The sequence below is a fragment of the Camellia sinensis genome, chromosome 5, assembly GCF_055761805.1.
Source record: "Camellia sinensis isolate YWXY chromosome 5, ASM5576180v1, whole genome shotgun sequence".
Taxonomy (NCBI): Eukaryota; Viridiplantae; Streptophyta; class Magnoliopsida; order Ericales; family Theaceae; genus Camellia; species Camellia sinensis.
The window spans coordinates 184512556-184537780 of NC_138965.1; the positions used below are offsets into that span (position 1 = coordinate 184512556).

Here is a 25225-nt window from a genome sequence, read left to right on the forward strand (position 1 = left end):
AGCTGAATATGAAGCCTTAATAATGGGATTGGGAATGCTTATTGGATTACAAGCTCATGCAGTTGACATATTTGGAGATTCTCAATTTGTAGTTAACCAGGTGAAAGGGATTTTCTAATGTCAAAGCATAAGCATGTTGCCGTACTATGTTGTTGCACTACATCTGCTTTCTCAATTTCAGATAGCAAATGTAACTCATGTCCCAAGATTCTTGAATAATAAAGCTAACGATGTGACTCAAAAAGTTTCGAATTTCAAGAGAAGGGATAATACTTGAAGGGATATAAGCTAAACAACACATCAGAAAGTAATACCACTCTTGAATAAAAAGAATGTGGTCCTAGAAGTCAATCATAATGACTTACAAGAGCAAAAATGGAGGCATCCAATAATGCAATATCTGGTTGGCCCATCTTCGAAAGCCAGCAGAAAAATTAAATTGCAGTCTATGTAATATATAATGTATGGCAATGCTCTCTACAAAAGGGGGAGAAATGAGTTATTGTTGGAATGTTTAGGCCCAAAAGAAGCATTGACAGCTATGGCTGAGGTTCATGAAGGCATCTGTGGTGCTTATCAGCCTAGTGTGAAGATGAGATGGCTGCTTCGAAGGCATTTCCACTATTGGCCAACTATCCTTAAAGACTGCATAGAATATGCAAGAGGTTGCCAGGCGTGCCAAAAGCATGGCACAATAAGGCACGTGCCCATAACTGACTTGCATGCAGTTATGAGGCCGTGGCCATTTAGAGGATGGGTTATGGATATGATAGGAAAAATACACCCACTCTCTTCGAAGCATCATTGTTTCATCTTAGCGGCCACATATTACTTCACTAAATGGGTCGAGGCTAAGCCATATAAGGTTGTAGACCAGACTGAAGTCATTGGATTCATTAAAGATTTGATCCATAGATTTGGTATTCCACAGACTATAACTGTTGATAATGGGACTGTATTTGATGGGAAAATGGTGAAGTCTTTTGTAACAGAGTTTGGGATTAGTCTTGTTAATTCTACACCCTATTATGCGCAAGCCAATGGTCAAGCTGAATTATCCAATAAGTATTTGAAAAAAAGAATTCAGAAAGTTGTGGAAGATAATCCCAAGGATTGACATAACTTGCTGTTGGATGTATTGTGGGCTTATAGAACTTCTCCAAGATCAAGTACAGGAATCACTCCATATGCCTTAGTGTATGGGCATGGTGCAGTGCTACCTGTGGAAATTAATGTTAAGTCCTTGAGGGTGAGATGCCAGGATCAGTTAGATCTTGAGCAATACCATCAGAGTATGTGCTTGGAGTTAGAAAGTATAGATGAGACTAGAATTCTGGCATTAAATAGTATTCTTTTCCAAAAGAAGAAAGTAGCTAAAAACTATAATAAGAAAGTCAAACACATTGGCTTTGATGAAGATGATCTGGTATGGAAGACAATACTCCCAATATAGATTAAAAGCCATAAGTTTGGCAAATGGTCGCCTAACTGGGAAGGACCATATCAAGTTCATAGAGTCCTACCTTTTGGAGCATACCATTTGAGAAATTTGAATGGATATGTATATCCCAAAAAGATTAATGGCAGATATTTGAAGCATTATTATCCAACCGTGTGGGAAATACAAGGAATAGAATAAGTGCTAAATAAAAGAACATGAGAACACTTCAATGATAAATAAGAATTTATTTCATAAAGAGTCAAATACATATAGCCATAGATTGACCCAAAAGTTAGTACAGTGTTTAAATTGCTCCTTTACAATAGATGCTCTATTCTTGAGGGATGAAAACAATTGAATGGCTGTATTCATTTCTTGCTTTCGATCAACTAGCTCTTGATTAGTGATTTGCAGCTTGGTAGTAGTCCAATTCAAAGCTTGGTTAACTGCTGATAATTCTTCCTCAAGTTGAGCCTTCTTTTCCAACAGTTAAGCTTGAAATTGGGAGACAGAGGAATGTTGTTCTTTCAGTTCTGACACTTCAACATGAACTTTAGAAACAAAACTCTGATCTCTCAGCAACTTCTCCTCAGCAGCCTTAGCAGCATGATAGATGTTGATATAAAAATCTATGGTGGCTGCTACCTGAGATAAATGACTTGAAACAGTCATGCCAGATTGTTCAATAATCTTGCAACACTGCAGGAAGCCATTTTTTTATTGTAGGTCTTTGTAAGGCTTCAAAAGGAATCCTCGAAAAGGTTGTCAGCAGCTCCAAACAAATGTCCAAGTCTATCAAAGGCAAGGAAGTCTTACCATTGGAGGAAGAGCTCTCAAAAATTTCTAGTAGAGAATCAGCTAGAACTAATGGCTCGGTCTCATTGCTAGTCATTGGAGAGGTGGAAGGTATGTCAAAAAGACTACCAAGTTTAGCCTCAAAGATGTCCACCCCATCCATTGACATGGAAGGTGCAGGAAGAGCCCTGGTAGAAGGAAAAAATGACTGCATAGGAATAGGAGAAGAAGGTGGAGTATCCTTAGCAGTCTCTATAGTTTTGGCTACCAGTTGGTCAAGAGAAGAAGGACTAGAGCTAGGCAAAGATTATGAATGATGGATTGGAGAGCTACCAGTACCTTCTCTATAGGAATTAGCTACTATCAAAGATGAAGTAACAGCTGGAATTTCCTTAGGAGGGGAAGGAGAAGTAAAGCTCGAAAGAGAATCAAATTGAGTAAAATCAAAAGACAAATGAAGGAGGTATGGAGTTAAGCCAGAAGAAAGAGGTGCATGAATACTTGGCCTCAAGATGGGTATGGAAAATATAGGGCCAGGAAGTGGGAGAATTATTTGAATGGGCTCCACGTCTTGAGGTTGTTCAACTTCAACTGAAACTGATGGAGTCCTTATTGGAAGAATAGGCAAAGTAGTTGCTGCTACAAAAGAAGAAATACAAAACAATGTCAAGTCTCAATACCAAGAATTTGACAAGAGAATAAAAGAATAGAGGCATGAAAGAAGTTACTTGTTTTAGAAGTGGTAGCAATGATGGGAGAGCTACGAAAGGAATAATGCTCAGCAATGTGCTGCCTTCTCGCAGTTTCCCTTTGGATTGCATTAGCAGTAGCAGCTTCATCTCTTAATAGTTACTACTGCCGCCTTGCCTCAGCTCTTTGAAAAACAATTATTTCTTTGGAATGTTCCTCTTCTACTGCTTTGGCAGCTGCCTCATGAGTGGGGTCTTCGATCAAATCAGAAGGAGAGACAGTGGAATGTTCCTCCTCTACTGCTTTGGCAATTGCCTCATGAGTGGGGTCTTCGACTAAATCAGAAGGAGAGACAGTCATCTTCTTTCCCTTTTTTCTCTGTAATGGTATTTCCTGCTCTTTCTCAATCTCTCTCTCTTCAATCTGAGATTCAGACTCTTTAGGAGTGAGTATTAGCTTCATTTTCTTTTTCTTCTAATGTTTGTCTTTAAGAGTAGCTGGAGCTTCAGCTCTCTTAGGAGATTCTTCTTGTGGAGACCCTACACCAAGAGGTATAAATGTAAATGAAACAAACAAAAGAGACTAAAAGAAAAGAAACCTAAAAATACATACCTTTTTTCGAAACAGCCTTGGTAACCCTAGCAGAAGGAGGTGAGTTTGCTGGAACAATCTTGGCAGTTGTGGAGAGAGAGGGAATGTTCTCAACTCCTGTTGGTTTAGCCTTAGAAGGTACATCTAGTCCTATCAGTAAATCATGGGGATGTATAGCCAGATGCACTTCTATATTGGCTGTCCACCAATTTTGAAATCTCTTTAAAGCTAAACCAGAAGGGGTGAAGGGTGTAAATTTGAACTCACTCAAGTCTTTCAACAGCTTAAATGTTGCCTCATCTTGTTTGGATTTGGGTACTCTTAGATCTCTGGCTATGAGATGGACATTCGAGAGACTGTACAGTGGAATGGAAATTCCTTGAGTAAGCCCAAATTGCCTGGCAAACTGAGAAGGACAATATACCTCAGATATGCATTTGTAGGCTCGAGGGTTTAAAGTACTAATGAATAATTCCCTCGGCAACAAAATGGAAGCCCACATATCTTTGTGTGGTGGGATGGAACACTCTTTATCAGCCAAGAATGTTTGCAGCCAAGTTGGTCCTTTGTTGGCATCAAAGGGGCAAAAGAAGGTGGCAGCTGGGGAAATAGGAAGTTGATGAAAAAGGTGAGGTAGTAGGCAAAGGAAGTAGGATAAAGAGAAACTCTAGTATACTTTTCTCTGTAAGTACTAGGGTCTTGAACTAAAAACTTCAAGCACTTAGGATGCAGGTCAGTAAAGTATGCAAAGAGCCAAAGTTGAAGCACCCAGAGAAAGCCTCCTTGATTGATGTCGAGAGGTCTTTCACAAAATTGGGAGTAGGCTCTATAGACATGGCTTAAAAGGTAAGGGGCCAAGGCTATTCGTTTCTTCGAAACAAGGGCCTTCGCAAGTGGGGCGAACTCAGGCATGATCCGCTGAGATGATGTACAAAAGAGAAATTTACACAACCAGTATAAAATAAAGGAAAAGAGTTCTCGATCTCTCATGGGGCCTTCCCTTTTATTTTCAGCCTTTACAAAATCACTGAAGGAGGAATTTAAGGGTGGAAGGAAAAAATTAACAGAAAGGTTTGGGTAGCTGGGTGTAAAAGGAGTACCAAGTGGTGAAAGCCCTAAGAGATGGTAGATATCAAGAATGGTGGGGGCCATCATACCACACCGAAATTGAAAAAAAATTAAAAGCCATGTTCCAAAAGCAAAGAGCGGCAGAAATCAAAAAAGGGTTTTTAGGAATGATAAACCTAGAAAGACGAAGGGCGTCGAGAATACAGAGCTCTTGCAGGTCACATTCTCTTGCAGGCATAACTCTGACATACCACTCCTTCCATTTTGCCCTTAATGTCGGCCAGCAACGGTGAGGTCAGTTCATTCTCCAATTTCCCTAGTTGAGCCCCCCATTCATAGAGAACAAAGTGGTCCTCCAAACGAGAGTATAAAACTGGAAGTTGAGCGGGAACTTCTCGAAAGATGGGACCTAGGACATATTCTTGTTTGTTGTTATGGCGAGGAACAAAGAGGCGTCCGTTTATGACACTTGACCCATGAGCTGTAAATTTGGCGATCTCTTCCTCAATACATCGTTTCAAAGCCATGGTTGGGCTTATACGTTCGCCGGTTGGTACTTTCAGAGAAGAAGAATCCATTGGTGGCAAGTAGCAAGGAAGAGAGGGTTAATAGAGGGGAAGGGTTTGTGTGTTGAGCAAACGAGTGAATTCAGAACACGAAATAAAAAGGGTTCTAAAACCTTTGTGTCTGGAAAATATATCGTGGAATTCGTAAAGAAGTACTAAAAGTACGAATGCGAAGAGTTTTCCCTCAATATTGATAATTTCTAGAGGGAAATACATCTCAAATACTAATGTCAGCTTCGAAGCCAATTTTTGGCGCCAAAATGAAATGACAAACGGCTTCGAATGTCGAAAGCTTACTTCGAAGCACATTCCATGCCTCACGGTGAAAGAGTGTTTAGATATTTGTTTACTTCAAAAGGATTAAGAACTTGTTTTGTGGTTTCTTAGTGAGAATAAATCCTTCGAAGCAAAACTTGAGATCCCTTAAGGATGGAAATTGTTGTTCGAAGTATCAAAACCAATAGTTGGTTTTATACAGAAAAGATTGTTTTTTCGGATTGAAACAGTGCAACCCTTGCAAGGGGCTTCCATATTTTTGAAAGTATGGACTGTTGTTCGAAGCAAAAATGGTCAATTTAAAACTGATTGATCGTACTAACCACATGACAATATGTTGGATATGATTAAAACAAGCTTTAAGGGGCAAGATTGTTAAATTTGAAGCACTGATTCTAAATGAAAACCAGCAAAAGTTGTCAACTGTATTCCATGAATTGGAAAAGTTCATGTTGGTTTTTCAGTGTTTTATTTGAGATGATTGAATCTAGATTCGAAGGATGAGATTGTTGAGTTTGAAGCTCTAAATTTGCTTGTAAAGACAAACGGAGATAAAGTCAAACCATGCCAAACAAAGAGAAAAGTTTTAGCTGTATTGAAACAAAAGCAATTACATCAAAAGGCCCTCTTTGGGTACAAATTCGAGTTCATAAAAGTAAGGAATATAATAAATAACAAGATCATGGAATTTGGTCCAGCTATGGTCAATAAATTTCTGTTCCTTTTTTATTCTATCTTCTATTTTCTCCAGGCTTGGCTGCTGAAGTTGATGTGTTCTTACTTGACAAAAGAGTTCTTCAGCCTTTATTTCAAACGCTGTTTCTTTTAACCCTTGTTCTAGCTCATCCATATCCAAGTCATCCCAGTACACAGAGTCTTTATTCTTGAAGTCATCATATTCTTCGATAAGGTTCTCTGCTTCGTACTGGGTATGAACTCGAAGGGATGAAAGTTGGTTCAAAGATTGGGTGGTGGCCACAGAAGTCTGGTGCCAATGAAGAAGCAACGAGAGTTAGACCAAAAACATTTGGAGTTCGGCTTGGGCGATGGGGTTGAGGACGTGACTCCGAGTCATAACATCACAAGCTCATCGAAGGTTCTTGAGAGGAACATCGTCTTCAAGAACATTGAAAGGCAAGTGAGAAAAGGCCGCAAGCAGAGGTTGGGCTTGCTTTCGCTGAGCTGGAGTAGGGGGAGGTGGAGGCTTATAAGGGGGAAAAACCTTATCCGCAGAGGGGGTAAGCCTCAGTCTCTCTATGCAGCGGGATTTTGCAGAGGAGGAGGTATAGAAGCTTTCATTTCGAAAGAAGGAGGAAACTGAGGGGCATTACACAATCAAGCCAGTTAGAAGAGCAAAGCCTCGCCTTCTGGGCTATGAACGATGGGTTATACCCTTGTGCCTCTTCTGGGCGTCGGGTAGCTTGTACTATCTTTGTAGGCATGGAGGATGTGTACCATGCTACAAGCAGATTATCCTCTAAACTGCGTCGGCGATCGATGGGCACGTAAGGATAAACCACCGAACTTCTAACATCAGAAGGGAATTCTAGAGGATCAATGAACTTGACAAAGTGATGATTAACTCGCCCCCTTAACTCACATGCCTCAGATTCTGACCAGCTTCTCCAACCAGAAGCCCCAGAGGAGGAAGAAGAAGCCATAGCCTTATCCCATGCAGAAGATTGTGGATTAGAAGAAGAGCTTCCAATGTCCATTTTTGCAAAATTTTGGGTTAGAGAATTATGAGTAGCGGGTGCGTAATCCAAAGGTTGATAGTTTGAAAAAGCTTCCATGACTTGAATATAGGGAGGTGGGTAAAGGTGGCTAATCAATGCATGAAGGTTCTTTCGAGGAAGAACAGCATTATCAAATGACTCTTCGTATAATCGATCAATAGAAGAGAGAATTGATTTGGCCATAAAAGATGTATCAGTCTGTTCGAATACTAAGATGGCGGGAATGTTCAAAGGATTAAAAGAGAATTTAATGCAAATGATAAATGACAGTTGCATTTCTAAAGAATGCAAAGCCCATGCACGTTCTAAGATGTGGATAAAAGACATTGATCCACTAATATCACCAAGTATTGGGTATATTAGTACGGGGGGTAATGTTTGCTACATATTTTGTATAAGCCAATTATAATTTAACGTGTGGCAGAATAAGGCCAATACGGGAAGACTATTCAAGTCTTCAATCATAATTACACATGTGGCAATCAGCATTGGTTATAATGAATTTGTGTAACACTGGATTGGCAAAGGGATTTAAGATGACGTGGCTTCAACGGTTACTCACATTTAAATTCAAAATCAGGAAGGAAGCCTAACTGCAGGTATTGGCATAGTGGAGCTAACTATAAGACAACATTATCAGCGATCATGGAGAAGCGTTTCGACGGTTAGAAGTGCAGTTCGATGGTTATCCTTGAGAAGTATAAATAGCAGAGAAGGCCCCAGAAAAAGCCCCAGACTCAGATCCATAAGACCAGTTTTATTCTACTTTATTTCTTTTCCAATTTTTACATTTCTTGTTCTTTACATTTCTGTACTTCAAATTCTGTACTGCATTTGGTTTATAGGAGTAGTTTCAAGTAGATTGTTACTGTAAACCTCTACGAGGCTGAATTGGATCATTGTAAGTCTTTCGTTTTAGTTAATGAAATATTGCAATTGTTCTTCATTTAATCATTGTCAGTTTATTCCTCCTAAGCAAAGCCACCAGTAAAAGTCCTCTTCATTGAGGCTGAAAGAATTAAAACACAATCGTCTGATAATTGGTTGGCAATTCAATTTTTGTAAGGACTGATTGATCCTTACTGGCACGCTAAAAATTACTGTAATAACCTTCAAAAGCCAAAAAGCCAACAACGGTGCACAATTTAGTTGACGTTGCATTGTTGGTATACGTATGATAAATGCAGAAGTACGATCTTGGCATGACGCAATATAATCTTTAATCATTCTAACTCCATTATCCTGTAAAATTTTGGAATTGTAACATTGTGTTTATAAAGGTAAGAATAATTTATTTATAATAAACTGTATAGTTTCGTCATATTCTTCAAATATGATGGTTGACATCGTAAGATAAACTCTATCCGTTTATCTTGAACAATAGATTTATTGAGCTAGTATTGTCTTTGACTACAATGTTAACATTGTATCCAATCAAAAAAATAAAATAAAATAAAAAAAATACACCCAATCATGAATTAAGTTAATTAATAGTTAAAAAACACAACCATTTTTTTTATTAAAAAAAAAACACAAACAGTGAGTTAAAAAACCCAATTACAAAATGCAATGTAATCATTATCATCAATGGTGGGTATTTTATATGTGAACCTAATGAATACAATCCAATCTTATTTTTTTTTTTCCAAAAAAGACAGATTCAAAATATAATTACCGTATTAAAAATTAAATTAAATTCAATCACAATCACAAAATACAATCTAATCATCATTAATAGTGAGTACTTTATGCGAGCCTAATGAATGCAATCTAATTTTTTATTTTTTATTTTCAAAAAACATATATTAAAAATACAAAGCATGTGATTGTATTCAAAAAACATGAAGACACTATTTTTTTTTCTTCAAAAAACACAGATTAAATGGAATGTAAAAAATCACAATCATTTAAAAAAATAAAATCACTGTATGATCAAAACGGAGTGCAAAAAAACACAATCATATTTTTTGTTCATTAAAAAAAAAAACAATAAAGTCAATTGGTAATTAAAAAATACAATTATGTTTTTTTTTCAAAACACATAATAAGTTAAAAACTCAATCACGAATTAAGTTAATTAATAGTTAAAAAGCATAATGAATACAATGAGTTAAAAAATCCAATTACAAAATATAATCTAATTATCATCATTAATACTGCGTACTTTATGTAAACATAATGAATACAATCTATTTTTTTTTAAAAAACATAGATTAAAAATTCAATCACTGTATTGAAAAATAAATTAAGTCTAATCACACTCACAAAATACAGTCCAATCATCATCAATAATTAATACTTTATGTGAACCTAATGAATACAATCATCCTTAATCATCAATAGTTAATACTTTATGTAAACCTAATGAATACAATCATTCTTAATCAATTTAAAAATATAATCACCATAGTAAAAAATAAATGATTTTCTTATAGATTTTGAAATGTTTTCCTTCCAAGATTTGGTCTTAATCTCTCTCACAAACTGTTGCGTAGGTTGCTGCCACTGCGTAAGGATTAGGCTGCTGTGATAGGTTTAGGTTTAGGTTTAGGTTGCTGTGATAGGTTTAGGTTTAGGCTGCTTCATTAGGTTTAAGTTATTCTCTCTCTCCCAAAGGTTTAGGCTATTACGTTAGGTTTAGATTATTCTCTCTCTCCCAAAGTTTAGGCTGCTGTGATAGGGTGATGGGATTTAGGTTAATATCTCTATATTATTTAAATCAGAGGGCGGGAATTTTTTTTTTTTTTCTAGAAAATTAAGGAATTAAGACTGGTATAATAGAGCTCCCACAAGGTTTGTGGGTTAAAAAGACCATTTCCTTATATAATAGATAAGCACTAAATGGACCCACAATAGACTGAGCTAGACGATTTTGACGAACCAGAGACAATTAAGTCCCATGTATTATAAACTTTATATGTTAAGAGCACATTTATTTGGTATATTAAGAAGGGGATTGAGAGCTGAGTGAATATGTGGGGTTCATTGGATTTTTAATTCGATATTTGAGTGTGGGATAACAAGAAAATGATTGGAGATGAAATTTTTTTAGGAATTGTAGTATTATAATGATTATACCTTTTCAGATAATTGTTATTCTTGAAGGGTAAAAATATTAAAATATTTTTATTTCATTACAATCAAAAATATTTTATTCCTTCCATCTAATGATTTATTCAATTTATTATCTTATGGCATAACTTATTCCTTATAATTTTATCTATAATCATATTATATATTTAATTATTTTTCTCATCTAATTCCATAATGTAACATATATCTCACAATCTTATTAATAATCCATCGTATTTAACTACAGAAAAAATAATTCCACAATAAAATATAGTCTAAAGAATCCATTGTGTGACGTGTTCATGGACAAATACAAGGACCAATTAATGACATACCTACCCTCTAAACCAACTCACAGCTTTTCCACTATATAAAGGCCCAAGAGCCAAGTATTTTTCTCCAACTCTTGCCTTCAGTTCTATCATCCATTGTTTGATAATACTTTGGGTTTGTTTTGGGGGAGGGTGATTGTTGAGATGGGTCTAACTGGTAAGTTGGTAAGGCAAGGAGATCAAGTCTGATGGTGATGCGTTCCATGAACTCTTTAGAGATAAACCACACCATGTCTCCACCATGTCCCCTGGGAACATACATGGCGTTGATTTGCATGAAGGTGATTGGGGACATGTTGGCTCTGTCATTTCTTGGAACTATACTCATGGTAAGCCTACCCTAATTTAACACTTTCTTTTTCTTTTCTTTTTTTCTTAAACCAAAGATAAGGAGAAAACTTACAATTATGATTTTTATAAATTGTCGCTAAAATTTACAGTTAGTGATATCTTTCTATGACAAATTTTTTAAATTATTGCTGAAAGTTGAAAATTATTGACTATTTTTGTGATCATTTTTTAAATTGTTGTTAAAATTTATAATTAGTGATATTTTTGTAATAATTTTTACGCTGTCACTGAAAATTAATAATTAATGATGTTTTCTTAATAATATTTGATAAAAAAACGTCATCAATTATCATAGAACTTATTGAACAATAAGTTTACTTATTAGAACCTACATGAAAATAGAAAAAGAATGATTTTGTAGTCCACAATAAAGTTCAAGTCTGGGTCTATAAGTGCCCAAGTCCATAATCTATTGATTGGTAGGTTTAGGTCTCGTTTGACAACCTTCAGTTTTAGTCAAAAAGTCACAATAACTTGTCTCATCACGTTCTCTATTTTTCTGTATATTTTTTCATAAAAAGTTAAAAAAATTACTAAAATAACTTGTTTCTAAAAGAGGCTTTAATCGGCTCGGTGATAAATGGATTTGACCGCGACGGTCAAAATCAAGTTAGACTCAACTGACTCAAAAGACCAACCCAATCATCGATGGGAGATAGAACTTAGCCTGTATTTAGTTAGAGGATTTGATACGAGAAATAGAAAGAGAAGGGAAATAGAAAGAAAATGATATAGAGTTAATAAGATTCAAATTCCCAGCTATAGATCAAGTCTGGTGGTGATGTGTTCCATGAACTGTTTAGACACAAACCACACCATATCTCCACCATGTCCCCTAGTAACATCTGTTAGTATATTATTATACTTTAGCATTGTTTATTATTCTTTAAGCATTGTATACGTTAGTTGTTATTATTATGTTTGTTAGCTTTATGCTTTCGGCTAGCTTTAGCCTTTCGGTGCCTCGCGTCTCGCATGCCTCGCATCCAATGACAGGCTATAAATGAGAGCTAAGCTCCCTTTGTAAAACACAACATATATCAATATATACATACAATTTATTCTCTCTCTCTATCAATTTATCTTACATGGTATCAGAGCCAGGTTAACAACTTAGTAATTCCGCTTCACCGGCGGGCGGCAGCCTCGCCTTGACCGCCCGCCGGACCTCTACACATACCTTAATCACTCTGCATGTGCTTCCTCCCCAGCTGCTGTCCAAGCACAAACATAAAACACTAGACATAAAGCCCCAATACTACAATCCCAAGCTCCCACTCAGAACTCTCTCTTCTTCCAAGAAATATGAGGGTTCATCGGATCTCATTAACCTTCGCTACCACATGGGACCCGTACTCTCCTCCCCGATCAACATTTACCTCATCTGGTACGGCAAATGGGCACCCACCCAGCAACTCCTCATCAAGGACTTCCTACTCTCCATCTCCACCACCAATCACCGCGCTTCCCCCTCCCCCTCCGTCTCCGACTGGTGGCGCATCGTCTCCCTCTACACTGACCAGACCGGCTCCAATATCTCCCGCTCCGTTCTCATCGCCGGCGAATATTCCGGCCACCGCTACTCCCACGGCACCCATCTCACCCGTCTCTCCATCCAGTATCTCTGTGTTTTTTACTTCATGGCCGTGAAAACCGAGAGCTAGAGAGTGGTCTCCATGCATGTGTACTGTGTATGCATTTGCCTCTGTCTGCTGGGTGTGTGTTGTGGATGAGTGTGGATGGAGTGATGTGTGTGTGTGTATGCCGTGTATTGTGTGTGCTGGGTATGTGTGCTATGTGTCTCAGTCTTTTTCTTTTTTTTTTCATGGCTTTGTTCCTTCTCTCTCCCAAAATCTGTGTGTGTTTTCCCCCAAAAAAAAAAAAAAAAAAAAAAAACACAAAAAATCAAAAGCACTCTCTCTCCACTCAAGGACACCCACCACTTTGTCAACTTTCCCACCTATCTTCCTTTACCTTTTGCACTCTCCTCACCGGCTCCCTCCCCACAAAATAGAATACATTTTTTTTTTATCTTATCTTTTTTGTATCATGTGTATTGTGTGTGTGTCCCCTGTGTCTCTCCCCCATATCACCATACCCTTTTATTTTATCCTATTTTATTTTCTTTTATCACAAGCACAACAGTATCAAATACTCACAGTGCCAGCCTACCATCACAGACTTTTTTTCACAAAACCCACAAATTCAAATTTCCGTTGCCTTTCCAGATTCTTGTTTACACTACCTTCATTTTATTTTCTTTTATTTTTTTCTATCTTTCTTTTTCCATCAATATTTCATTATTATACAACTCAGTTGGTGAGCATCCACCCTTTTTCCATTATCTTGTTATTTTCCACCAAAAAAAAAAAAAACAAAAAAAAAACAAAAAAAAAAAGTTTTTTTTTTTTAACATCTCTACTCTGTGTTGAGCTGCTCTGCTCCACTTTCAATCCCTTTGTTTCAACCTCAAATAGGTTTTTATCTTCACACCTATTTGAGTTTGAGGGGGGGTTATACCTATATCATGGTGAGCATGGTTACACACCATGCGAACCACCCAAGCTGGTGAGCATGGTTATACACCATGGGAACCACTCAAGCCACCTTATGGCGCACTCCCTAAGTCGCCCCCTTGGTGCACCACCACAATCTGCAACAACGGTCCGGCATGACCCCGTAAACTGTCCCGACATTGATCCCGGTCAGCTTCTACAACGGTCCGACATGACCCCGTAAACTGTCGCGACATTGATTCTGGTTAGCTCCTACAACGGTCTGACACGACCATACCGTGTTTTCAACAACGGTTCGACACGACCATACAGTGTCTCCTATCCTATTTTATTTTCTTGTTTTGTTACTTTTTCTTGTTTCCAAACTCAACTTGGTTGATGCTTTCCCTCCTTGAGTTTGCGGGGGGATGTTAGTATATTATTATACTTTAGCATTGTTTATTATTCTTTAAGCATTGTATACGTTAGTTGTTATTATTATGTTTGTTAGCTTTATGCTTTCGGCTAGCTTTAGCCTTTCGGTGCCTCGCGTCTCGCATGCCTCGCATCCAATGACAGGCTATAAATGAGAGCTAAGCTCCCTTTGTAAAACACAACATATATCAATATATACATACAATTTATTCTCTCTCTATCAATTTATCTTACAACATCCATGGTGTTGATTAGCATGAAGGTGATTGGGGACATGTTGGCTCTGTCATCTCTTGGAACTATACTCATGGTAAGCCTACACCAACACCAATTAACCCTAATTTGACATTTTTTTTTCCTTATACCAAAGATAAGGGGAAAATGAAAAATAAGAATTTATATATGAATCAGCATTTTGTGTTCTTATAGACCATGATCTTGTGAATCTAATGGTGTATTCATCATCTCTCTTATACACTCTCATTTTTAGGTGTCAATCATATAATTCTTACTTAGGTTTTAAATATCAATTCTTTTGTATTGTAACACCAATTACATATTAGAATTTTAGACTTTTTATATTGTTATTTATATATAGGTTAATAATGTTTGATAATAACTGATTTATGAGTGTATTGTTGATATCAATCATATGCTGATAGTTATTTTAAAATCATGTTATAGAAGTATATATGTTGTTTTATTAATCATTTTAAAAAAATTCAATTACTCATATTCACATAAAATACGAATAATACAAAATGATTGAGAAAAAAAAAAAAAAAACCTAATGATGGATAACATTTAGGCTTTGTTTGACAACTTATTGTTTTAGTTTAAAAGTAAAAAAGTCACTAAAAAACTAAAAAACCAATAATTTATATCAAAATGTCAAAAAATTTCTTTTCTCTCTATTTTTTACACATCTTTTCGTAAAAAACTAATTTTTTTTCCAAATATACTATTTTTTTTTTAATCTCATATTTTAACCAAAAACACTAAAACATTATTAAAATAACTTATTTCCAAACCAACTATTTCCAAACGATACCTTAATCTATTCCTTGAACTGGGTAAATTTTTGGATGATGGTGTAGATGGGAAAAAGAAGGTTATTAAGGATGTTATCGAAGCAATAGATGAGGAAAACAAGTCAGTAACCTTCAAGGTTATTGGAGGAGATGTCACAGAGCTGTACAGGACATTCAAAATCACTGTTCATGTGGATACAAAGGGCGAAAACAACTTGGTGACATGGACTTTTGAGTATGAGAAGAAGAGTGAGGATGTTGAAGATCCAAATACCTTGATGGATTTCGCCATCAATGTCTCCAAAGATATTGAGAGTCACCATCTCAAGTCATAGACACCTTTGGGTGTGTGTGTGTCAAATGTCAATCTTACCAGCTAATAATTGCAGTGTGGTGAAACTTCTAAGTAAGTGTGTAAGATAAAATAAATAAATAAGTGAAACTTCTAAGTGAGTGTGTAAGATTAAATAAATAAATAAGTTAACTCTTTTCTCTAATAGCTTAAGTTCCAGAGGGTATTATCAATGCACGAATATCGTGTATTTAGTTCCTAATATTTATAAGCCAAATATATACGAGTATGGGATAAGCTTAAGTTAGAATGCTCTCTTTAATAACTTAAGTTTTTAGATGAATTGGCTGTTAACAATTTGCATGTATAATCTATTTTCTGGCTACTTTTGTATCAGTTAATATTGTAAATTATTGGTTAATCTTCATGGCGATGAAGTTTTTATTAGTAGAATTCTCTCTATCTCTCTTTGTTTGTCTCTCATACAAAAATACACATATACATGTGTATTCACAATCTTTTTTTTCTTTTCTTTTCTTTTTTTTATTGGCAAAAATCAATTATTAGTTATTAAATTAGCTCTTAAAAAGAGTTATCCTCAACCTTCCATAGACAAGTATCTATCTGTTGTTTTCGTGTCACTAGGTTACAAAGTCATATATTTCATTAAACATATTGACTATGCAATTCTTACTACCTTTAATTATTTCTCTTGAAACCAAGCATGATTTATTGAGTCTGATTTTTTTTCATACCCATTGAACGTATGTCAACAAAAAAACAATTTTTTAATGATACAAAATAGAGCCTACAACTTTGAATGGGATCAATAAACTTTTTATTGGGATGTAAACCAATTGATTGTTTGAGTTAGCATAGTTGCAGAGAACCATTAATAATTCTATAATTATGTTTTTTTTTTTATTAGCAAAAGAACAAGAACTATATTGATGGATAAAAAGATTATTACATCAATAAAGGAAGAGGGAGGATGAGTGCAAAAAGTATCATAGTAAACCAAATCAATCCCAATTAGGTTGGTACCAATAAGACCACCCAATCATATGCTAGCACCACATCAAAAGTTAGTAAGAAACTAACCACAAACAGATTTGCAACAGCAATTTACAACCCAAAACCAACCCAAAACAAGTCAGCAACAGCAAATATAATCTAACCATATCTAAGATAAAAATTACAACCCAAAGCTAACAAACAACAACATAGCAGCACAACAGCAAAGAAAATCAACAGCAACAACAACCCAAGTAGATTAGCAACAACAACAACAAAACCCAACAGCATCCAAACAGAGCATCAATAATAAAGAAACACCATTATATACGTCCCACATTGACCAGTAGTAACCCCAGCAGAGCAGCATCACCAAAGCATCACCCATTATACATATAGTAACCCAAACAGAGCCTCCTTTAGACCTTAGATAATATGCCTTACCCATTTTATGTTTGAAACAATCTATTGAATGGAGAAGCAACACCCCACATCAACAAACGTTAACCACATGACCACTCGAATTTTAATAAGCTCACATAAAGCATCAATATCAGGTTGAGTATTATTAAATAAACAGTCGTTTCTATACATCCATAGTGACCAAATGACAGAAATAAAAATAAACCTCCATACTTTCTTTTCCTTTTTCCTAACACTACAATAATTTTCACTTTTGGCGACTAAATTTTTAGTCGCCAAAAGTCATTTTTTAGTTGCCTATAGTCTTTAGCGACTAAATTTTTTGGTCGGAAAATTAGTAGCCGAAGAGTAGTCAGCAAAGCTAATTGGCGACTAAACTTTATTTAGTCACCAAATGTATTCATTTGCCGACTAAATTTTTAGTCGCCAATGGGTTGGAAAATTAATTAAATAATACATTTTTGCTGACCAATTTTATTGTTGCTAAAAGCCAATAATTTAGCAGCAGAAAAAATTTTAGCTACTAAATTTTTTAGTCGCCTAAAGCAAATATTAGTGTTTTGGCTACTAAAATTTTAGTCGCATAAAGTCAATCTTTTTTGGCTACTAAAATTTTAGTCGGCAAATAGTATTTCTTTTGGCTACTAAATATTTAGTCGCCTAAACTTTCACATTTTTGGCTACTAAAAATTTAGTCGCCTAAACTCCCACATTTTTTGCTACTAAATTTTTAGTCGGCAAAAGTATTTTTTTATTCTTCAGCTTTTGTTTTTAGCTACGAAAGATTTTAGTCGCCAAAATGTTTGATTTTCTTTTGGCTACAAAATTTTTAGTAGCCAAAGGTTTGATTTTCTTTTGGTTACAAAACATTTAGTAGCTAAATGCTTGTTTTTCTTTTGGCTACAAAAAATTTAGTAGCCAAATGTTTGATTTTCTTTTGGCTACAAAACTTTTAGTAGCCAAAGTTTTTTTTTTTTCCCTCCTTTTTTTTGGCTACAAAACGTGTAGTCGGCAAAAACATAATATTATGTTTTGTTGCAAATATTATAATGTGTCCATAACCTGTCTGTATTCCATGTAACCTGTAATACGTATATAAATAAAATGATACATAAACTATCAATCATTCCACAATCTGCATCCGTATAAAAAAAAAATTACCTTAACTGTCCAAGTACATACAAACCAACTATTGTCCAAACTAAAATAATAATTTCATACAAAATATAGAATCATACAAAAAGTAAAGCCCTCCATATTCAAAAATTACATTTACTATACCATGTGAAATGACCATTTGGCATGGTACAAATTCCCATCGTAAGTTGTACCACGACAAAAGGTGATGTATGTATTAAGCCAAAAGTACATATATGTACCACGACACAAAATCATATATCTGTACGACGACAAAATGTGACATATCTACCATGCCAGTAATTATCTGTTGGCTGCCAAAAGTTTTCTGTATCAATAATAGTTAACTGCATAAAAGCGGGAGACGACAAAAGTATTATATTACTTCTATACAAAAGTACAATTTCTTCTCCATACACCAAAATATCTCTGGAAGTCCACGCAATAAAGTCATCTACAAAAAACAAAAAAAAATTAGAATTGGACCAAAAAGTGCCAAACTTCTTATTAATGTATGTCAGTGCCATTTCAGAAAGGATATTAGAACATGTGATAAAAATAATAACAAAAATAAATTTCAATCATAAAGGAAATATGTAAAAATGTATGTTGAGACACCTATAAATGCATCAAAGAAAGAATACTTGATATCTCATGACGCACGTGGCCTTAGAAACACCATGAGCATGTTTCATACTTGTATGAAAGCTTAAATATAATATAGCACACATGTGTATGTTCAAAAATTAGCAAGTTTATAACAAGACGCAAACTGAGTTCATATTGGTTTCTAAATATTTTTCCCATAATTTTCCATTACTATACATCTCTAATACATTCCGTCAGTTGTCACACACAAGTCCTATTTGTAATGGGGAAGCTGCCCGTGAGAGTCAGACGGAGGTTCGGGGGCTATTTTGAAGTTTCACCCCTGAAACGCCCTTTTTCGACTAAGTTTTGGGCGTATTCGGCTCTAAATCCCAACCTACAGGTCCGAATAAGATTCCGTCAGTTGTCACAAGTCATATTAGGCATCGGGAAGCTATTCGTGTCGGCCACACGGCGGTTCAAGGGCTGTTTTGAATTTTCGCTACCAAAACGCCATTTTCCGACTAAGTTTTAGGCGTATTCGTCTTTAAATCCCAACCTACGAGTTCAAATAAGATTCCACCAGTTGTCACAAGTCATATTTGGCATGGGGAAGCTGTTCATGTTAGCCACACGTCGGTTCAAGGGCTGTTTTGAATTTTCGCCCCCGAAATGCCGTTTTTCGACTAAGTTTAGGGCGTATTCGGCTTTAACTCCCAACCTACGGGTCCGAATTACGTTCTGTCAGATGTCACAAGTGCTATTTGTTATGGAGAAGCTATCCGTGTGAGTCACACAATTGTTCGAGGGCTGTTTTGAATTTTCGCCCCCGAAACGCCATTTTTCGACTAAGTTTAGGGCATTTTTGGCTCTAACTCCAAACCTACGGGTCCGAATTACGTTCCGTCAGTTCTCACAAGTCCTATTTGTCATGGGGGAACTGTCCATGTGAGCCACACAGTGGTTCAGAGGCTGTTATGAATTTTCTCCCCCAGAAAGTCCTTTTTCGACTAAGTTTAGGGCGTATTCGGCTCTAACTCCCAACCTACGAGTCCAAATTACGTTCCGTCAGATCTTATAAGTTCTATTTGACATGGTGAAGCTATCCGTGTGAGCCACATCGTCGTTCAGGGGCTGTTTTGAATTTTCACCCTCGAAATGCACTTTTTCGACTAAGTTTAGGACGTTTTCGATTGTAACTCCCAACCTACGGGTCCAAATTACATTCCGTCAGTTCTCACAAGTCCTATTTTTCAAGGTGAAGCTATCCGTATAAGCCACACAGTCGTTCGGGGGCTGTTTTGAATTTTTTGCCCCCCAAACGCCTTTTTTCGAATAAGTTTAGGGCGTATTCGACTCTAACTCCCAACCTACGGGTCTGAATTATGTTCCGTCAGTTCTCACAAGTCTTATTTGTCATGGGGGAACTGTCCATGTGAGCCACACAGTGGTTCGGGAGCTGTTTTGAATTTTCGCCCCAGAAAGTCCTTTTTCGACTAAGTTTAGAGCGTATTCGGCTCTAACTCCCAACTTATGGGTCTGGATTACGTTCCGTCAGATCTCACAAGTCCTATTTGTCATGGTGAAGCTATCCGTGTGAGCCACATGGTGGTTCGGGGGCTGTTTTGAATTTTCGCCCTTGAAATGCACTTTTTTGACTAAGTTTAGGACGTTTTCGACTCTAACTCCCAACCTACGGGTCCGAATTACATTCCGTTAGTTCTCACAAGTCCTATTTTTCATGGCGAAGCTATCCGTGCAAGCCACATGGTCGTTCGGGGGCTGTTTTGAATTTTTGCCCCTGAAACGCCATTTCTCGACTAAGTTTAGGGCGTATTTGGCTCTAACTCCCAACCTACGAATCCGAATTACGTTTCGTCAGTTCTCACAAATCTTATTTGTCATGGGGGAACTGTCCGTGTGAGCCACACGATGGTTCGGGACCTATTTTGAATTTTTGCCCCAAAAAGTCATTTTTCGACTAAGTTTAGGGCATATTCGGCTCTAACTCCCAACCTACGGATCCGGATTACTTTCCATCTACTTTGATTATTCATATAATTGAAAAAATAACAAATGACATTTACATATTATAAAATCAAATCAACACAATCGATGGTATTACATAATATGTGAAATAATTGAGGATCATTCCCTATGCATTGTAAAATTACATTTGAAATAGGCACTACAACAAAATTGAATTTTTATGGCTTGCAATGCATGCTGTAAAAACTCTTTCATGCCACTATCTCTACAATCCCTCCAAACAAGGCCTTATCAAAACAAAAGGCACATAAACCTCATCTTGAAAACTAGAAATAGTTATGGTAACTGTGTGGGTGAATTTCCGATCACACTGCCAACTTAGTATTCAGCAGGAGAGTACTGGCAGAATAGATGACACCTGGCTGACTTGCAACAGAAAGAGAAGATTACGACGGTGGTTCGTCCACCCGGGGGCACTCCGACGATCAAGTCAGTATATCTCTCAAAGATAATTAATTGCTAAACTCACTTGTTCTGAGTATAAATTGCTTACCTTAGACCCATCGGGGGTGCCTTTCTTTTATAGTTAACTCAATCCTAGTCCCCATAGAAGCCTAGCTTCAATGGACTTCTGCTTAGTGCTTATCCTGGACTCTCCAAGAGATAAAGATACACTCCCTAAGAGTGTTATCCTTATCCATGCTAAAGTCCTTCCTCATTCTAGGACTCTTGTGTCTTATCCGCTTATCTCAGATTCCAATATCTACGGAGATCACCTTGGTGTCATAACCTGGACACATGGAACCTCGGCTAACACGTCAGCGTCACCTTGGCCACGTGTTGAGACTCAGAAAATATATCCCCACAACTGCCCCCTAGGTTCTATTACCTCGACATTCTGAGGTGATGGAACCTATATCAATACTTCCTTTCAGTACGTCGGCTTAAAGTATCTCAGCTGAGACCGCCGTTAAGGCTGACATATCTCTTTAAAGAACAAGGATCCCAAGAGCTCTTCTTAAGCGTATGAGCTGTCATACACAATAATTCAACCGTTTTAGCCATGTACCTTTCCCTTATTGGATTGTGCTTGTGACGCGCCTGTAAGCCGTCTCGCGCCTGCGTGCGTCGTCTGACGAATCCGTCGTTCTAGGCTCATTAATTTTATTTTGCCGCTGTTTCAAGTTTTCACAAAACTTTTCCCCCTCTTCCATCTTTTCACTTTTCTCCATCGTTTCTGAGGCTTTCTCTCTCTCTAGCTTTTTTAAGTCCTCCATTGATAAAGCTCTGCAACTTGCTCCGTCCACCTCCTCCGGCAAGGTTCTTGCTAATCTTTTTCACAGTTGCCGTTCGTCTGACCTCGATAAACTCAACACTTGCTTCTTTTCTTTGGTGAGTTTACTGCTTCTCCTAATTTCAGTTCTTGATGCTCTCCATTACTCGTTGCCATTGCTGCTTTGTTCAAACATTCGATTTGTGAATCATATATCTGAACGTGTTTATTTCACGACTTTGCTCTTGCCCATGTCTTGAGTATACGTACTGCTCGCAATTTTTCTGCAGTTTTGCCACTGTTCTTGGCTTCGTGCCCCTGTGCATACTCTGTCACAGTGTTCTTGATAGTTTCATTATTGTTCTTGATTCTGAAATACGTTCCTATTTTCTATTTGCCGTGTTTTTGCTAGATTCTTGCCTCCAATCTTTGTTTCCATAGATCTAAATTTGGAATTTGTTTGTAGAATCCACAAATTCTTAGGAAAAACTGAAACGTATTCAGTCAATTTTAGCCGAGGTCATTCAAAATCATCATAAAACATTCCTTTCCGAAGTCTCTCACCTTTCACTTAAGCCGGTATTATGGGTATGTGGAGGCATAGGGTAGACACCCCGACCAAGTTAGAATACTTTAGGCGAGAGTTTTCCATCCCTGCCGACGTGAATTTGAGGTTGGCTGGGGAGGATGACTCTATCATGCCCACAACTGATTCTATGCCCCTACCAGTTGTAGCTTTTATCGAGTGCGGACTTCGACTCCCACTTGATATCCTTTTTCGTGAGATAATCCATTATTATAAGTTGAACCCAATGCAACTTGCCATCAATTCCTACCGAGTCACAAATGGTATAATTGCCTTAGCCAAACAAGAAAATGTTAGGGTTACCTTAGCCGACATCTAATATTGCTATACCATGTGTGGCCTCAAAAAAGATACAGGCTATGTTTACTAACTCAAACTGAGGTCCATAGAGTACAAAATTATTGCCGACCTCCCAGACTCCAACAAGGGAGCTGGGGATGATTACTTCATCACCTCGGGAAACTGGAAGTTCGCTCCAGACGAGGACCTCCATCTCTACCCTCTTCCTCGAACAGTTTTTGTAGAGGGTAATGGTAAGAGCCCTGTGCTCACAGTTAATTGTTTTTAAAGTCTTCAATACTTTGTTTATTCTAATGTCTGTTTTTTCTTGTAGCTCTTTCAAAACCAGAAAAAGGCTTCCGAAAGTCTTTTTTCCCCAGCAAAGGTCTGAAGAAGCTACTGGACCTTCCAGTCCACAAGCGCAAAGCTCCCCTGCTACTCAACTTTATCCCGACCTGTAAGTCGGTTCTTCCCGACGTTCCAAAGAATAAGAAGAAGAGTCTGTCTCCTCATTTCGCCACAACTCCTCAAGCTGCCTCCACATCTCGGCCAGACCAAGGATCAACTTCTGATCCAGCAGAGCAGCCGTCAACTTCGGCTCCATATCTGATCCCAATATCCCAACGCCAACGCCGGCGACGAACGATTTTTGCTGCCAAGATGGGCCGTCAGAAAGCAGTTGCAAAGGACCTCTTGGCCAATATTCCTAATAAAGTTGGTGATCAACTAGCACAAACCCAGCCTCCGAAGCCAAAACAAAAAAGAATTAAGAAGGCTCAGCCAAAGGCAAAGGTGACTCAGATTGACACTGAGGACACCTTGCCAATCTCCAAACTGGCTGAGAGTGATAAGTCCAATTCTATCGCTGAAAAGAGGCCTGCATTGTCAGTTGCATTTTGCATTTGCATGATCATGAAGTACCTTCGGCTTCTTGCATTGTCAGTTGCATTTTGCCCCTGCCTGCGGGCACGCCTGCGGGCACATCTCTGTTTGTCTTGCCTGTTTGTCTAAGTCTTCGGCCTTGTCAAAAATGGGTCATCTCTAGGCTTTGACATTCACTCCCGTCACTTATGACTTCCGAGTTCTGTCAAAGAGGGGCAACTGTAGACACCCCATTTTTGACCAACCTTAAGACTTAGACGTCACCAGTTGAGCGCTTGGTGATATTGCATATTGTGCTCGTTCAGAAGTTTCAGAGTCCCGGCTGCAAGCCTTGCCACCAGACTTCCGGACTCTTTCGTGCCTTGCCTCGGTTTGCGAACCAGGCTCTGTTTTCTTTGTTTTCTCTTCCCAAAGGAAGGGAGAGGTCTCGTAGACCATCTCTCAGTGGCCGTAGACTATGTTTCGTGGTCGTAGGCCATTTTTCCCGTTGGGAGCCCGGTTTTCGGTTTTTCGGAGCCGACGGCCGTATGCCTCCGCTCAGGACCACCTAACCACCTCCGTTTGCTCCGGTTTCTGGTATACACCTTATTTACTCCCTTTTGGGGGACACTGTGGCCCGAGAGACCAACTTCATGGTCGAATGCCACCTCTGGTGCTTAACAGCCCATTTTCTGGGCCCCGGGCCGCGCGTTTCGGTCCCCGAACCTCCGTTTTGCATCCGTTTTGGTTCATTTTTGGTGGAGACCTTATTTTCATAGTTAGAAAGCTTGTAGGAGGGTGGGAGGCCAGCAATTGTTCTGAAAAGCCAGCTTTATTTCTTCATCACTCTCCGACGCCCGTTTTCCTCACTTGAAAGCCAATGTTGACCACCCCGGGGCCACTTTCTTGAACCCTAAACCCCATATTTGTGATGTACACACCTGGGAGGCCACCAATATTTGGTGGCCGACCATTAATTGTGCCTGACCCTTTTGACCCCCTCTAAAAAATGGTCTTTTCTCTCTCCTGGTTCACTTTTTCTAGGTTTCAACCACATAGTTGTGTTGTGCACATATGGGAGGCCACCTTTTTGAGGTGGCCGACCAGTAATTGTGCTTGACCTTTTTGACCCTTGGTCGACCGGCCATGGGAGGTGGTCGACTGACCCCCTGAACCTTCTGAACCTGGCCGGCCGTGATCCTCTCACCTGGTTATTTACAGCTGCACCCTTTGTTTCCCCCCAGATCCTGTATCTGATAGGGGGTCTTTTGGGGGGGAAATTTGAATTTGATATTCCCCCCCTTTCCTCCATTCCTTTGCCTATATAACCAGCACCCCCAGCTGCATTTTAGAGGGTTACAAGAATTGGTTTGGAGCTCTTGCATTAAATCTCCCTCTCTCTCTACTCCAAGCACCAAAACACCCTTAATCCTATACCATTTACCCTACACCTCATAGCACAAGGCCTCCATCCTCCATTCCAGTAACTTGAGGCTGCTTTCCAGAGGTGAAGAGCTCCCAAAATTAGTCCAAGAGCTGCTGGTCCATTGGTCTACAAGGGTGAGTCCCATTTTCCCTCTTTTATGCCTTATTTTGCTTTGTATCTAAGCCATACTTTCTAGAATTTTTGGGCTCCGACCCAAACTGTAAATAGTCATATTTTGTGCTCATCTCCATGTTTGATTAAGGGTCTTTCTCTGTTTGAGGTCCCCTCCTCACCCTTTGTGTTTAAACTCTCTTTTAGGCCAATTTTTGCATAGTATTTTAGGCCTATTTGTGAGTTGTTTTGGACTTTTCCATAAACTGTAAAATAAATTTTTTTGAGCTCCTATTCAACATTGTTGAAGGTCTCTCCTCCGTTTGAGGTCTCCTACTATCACTTGCCTCTTTATCTCTCTTTTAGG

At 38.0% G+C, this 25225-nt stretch overlaps 1 pseudogene across 1 annotated transcript; it reads left to right on the forward strand.

The window, feature by feature from the left end:
* Window positions 1-10696: 10696 nt before the first annotated feature.
* LOC145791043 (kirola-like) lies at window positions 10697-15618 on the forward strand (annotated as a pseudogene). Its single transcript, XR_014330689.1, has 2 exons — window positions 10697-10896; window positions 14946-15618. The product of XR_014330689.1 is annotated as a kirola-like (transcript).
* The last annotated feature ends 9607 nt before the right edge of the window (window positions 15619-25225 follow it).